At 38.3% G+C, this 2431-nt stretch overlaps 1 pseudogene; it reads right to left on the bottom strand.

The window, feature by feature from the left end:
* Positions 1–414: 414 nt before the first annotated feature.
* LOC143658452 (dnaJ homolog subfamily B member 6 pseudogene) lies at positions 415–2201 on the bottom strand (annotated as a pseudogene).
* Positions 2202–2431: the final 230 nt, after the last annotated feature.

Raw genomic sequence — 2431 nt, 5'->3', positions numbered from 1 at the left:
AGGAAATTATTTTTGTAGAAGATTCATCCTGGCAATGTTAACTTCACAGCAGGCAAATTACTCGGCTCACATTTCAAACAAATTAGAAAGAGCAAGATCCATACTGGTGTTAGTGTACAATTTTGTCCTAGCACTACGAAAGAATCACAGTTCACCTTGGATTAAGTTTAATAAGAAAGCAAAGTACATACAGAAATTTACAACAATTTTTAAAGGCAAAAATGAAAAAAATGGTCCTATTAACGTGGTCCCAACAATAAACTCAAAAGTCTATGACAAATAGGTGGCTCGATGAGCTGTTTATAAATACTTTAGATTAGGTACAGTTATACTGAAAGTAGAGTTCATTTGAAATCTTCAAAAAAATGTTCCTATTAATCCTCAAATGGTGCTTGTTATAGTTTAACATTTCTGTTAAATGCGTGCGTTGAATTGCTTCTTATCCAAGCGTAGCGTCTGCTCCTTACCTGTTGAGGACTTTGACTGGCCATCTTCTTCAACGTCTACTCTTTCTTGACCATTCTCAGTAATCCTCTTTGTAGTGATTTTTCTGCCATTAACTAGTTTAGTAGAAGTTGATATCGATTTGAAGTTGCCTATCCTACCACCACCAAAGAAAGTTGAAGAAAATGAAGTAAGGCCCCTGTGCTGGTTTGAAAGGAAGTATGCCCCCTAAGAAAAGCCATGTTTTAATATAAATCCCATTTCATAAAGGTAGAATAATCTCTATTCAATACTGTATGTTTGAAACTGTAATAAGATTATCTCCCTGGATGATGTGATTTAGTCAAGAGTGGTTGTTAAACTGGATTAGGGGATGACATGTCTCCACCCATTTGAGTGGGTCTTGATTAATTTCTGAAGTCCTATAAAAGAGGAAACATTTTGGAGAATGAGAGATTTCAGAGAGAGCAGAACGATGTAGCCATGAGATGCAGAGAGTCCACGAGCCAGCAACCTTTGGAGATGAAGAAGGAAAACACCGACCGGGGAGCTTCATGAAACCAGAAGCCAGGAGAGAAAGCTAGACGTCGCTGGCCTTCTTGAACCAAGGTATCTTTCCCCAGATGCCTTAAATTGGACATTTCTATAGACTTGTTTTGATTGGGACATTTTCTCGGCCTTGGAACTGTAAACTAGCAACTCATTAAATTCCCCTTTTTAAAAGCCATTCCATTTCTGGTATATTGCATTCCAGCAGCTAGCAAACTAGAACAGCCCCCATACCCCACTGAACCAAATGAAGTAAATACCCCACTGAACCAAATGAAGTAAATCCTGTATCAAAAGACAAAAATCCGTCTCCAAAAGATGGAAACCCACTGAAGGCAGAGAAAAAAGATCCTGTGCCCCTATTTCTGGTTCCACAGAGGCCCCTTCGATTTCCAAAAACACTCCTCAAATGGTCTTCAAAGAAGTCAAATGAAAATGGGTCCCATCCACCAAAAAATTCCTTGACGACATCATCTGGATTACGGAATGTAAAGCCAAACTCAAATGGACTGTCGAAGTGACTTCCATCTCCACTGCCATCATTTAATCCTTCTTTGCCATATTTGTCATAGATGTAGTTTTTTAGCATCTGATAACACCTCATATGCCTCAGCTACTTGTTTGAATTTTTTCTCTGCTTCTTCTTTATTTTCAGGATTTTTATCAGAGTGCCACTTAAGTGCCAATTTACGATATGTCTTTTTAATATCCTCGGGTGAGGCATGTCTCTGCACGCCTAGAACTTCATAGTAATCCACTGTGTTTTAACAGATTGTCGGAACAGGTCTGGAGGAGGTTGGCAGCCAGCGACAGGAAGGGAGAGAGGCTGGGCAGTGGGGCCCTCAGCTTCCTCACAGCTGGTGCTGGTGGAGGCAGTGGTCTGTCTCCAAGTTTAATACATGGTGTAGCATGTATCAGCATTTCATTTTCTGCATGTGGTTGAATAACATTCCATTGTGCATATACATATCACATTTAATTTATCCATTTACCTATTGATGAGGACTTGGGTTGCTTTGATCTGGCTGTTGTAAATAATGTTGCCATGTTGCTATGTACAAATATCTGTTCGAGTCCCTGCTTTCAGTTCTTTAGGGTATATATCTAGAAGTGGGATTGCCAAGTTGTATGGTAGTTCTGTTTAACTTGGTAAGGAACCACCAAACAGTTTTCCACAAGGCTCCACCACTTTACATACCCACCAGCATGTTCGCCGGTTCTTATTTCTCCCTATCCTTGCCAACACTTGTTATTTTCCTTTATATATATATAAATATATATATAATAAATAAATAATAAATAATAAATAAATAATATATAATAAATAATAATAAATAAATATATATATAATAGCCATCCTGGAGGTTGTGAAGTGGTATCTTATTGTAGCTGCAGATTTGCATTTCTCTAATGGCTAATGATGTTGCCCATCTTTTTA

Source organism: Tamandua tetradactyla, chromosome 16 (assembly GCF_023851605.1).
Source record: "Tamandua tetradactyla isolate mTamTet1 chromosome 16, mTamTet1.pri, whole genome shotgun sequence".
Lineage (NCBI taxonomy): Eukaryota > Metazoa > Chordata > Mammalia > Pilosa > Myrmecophagidae > Tamandua > Tamandua tetradactyla.
Note: the sequence above shows the minus strand (reverse complement) of the source record. Positions and strands in the feature narration are given on the sequence as shown.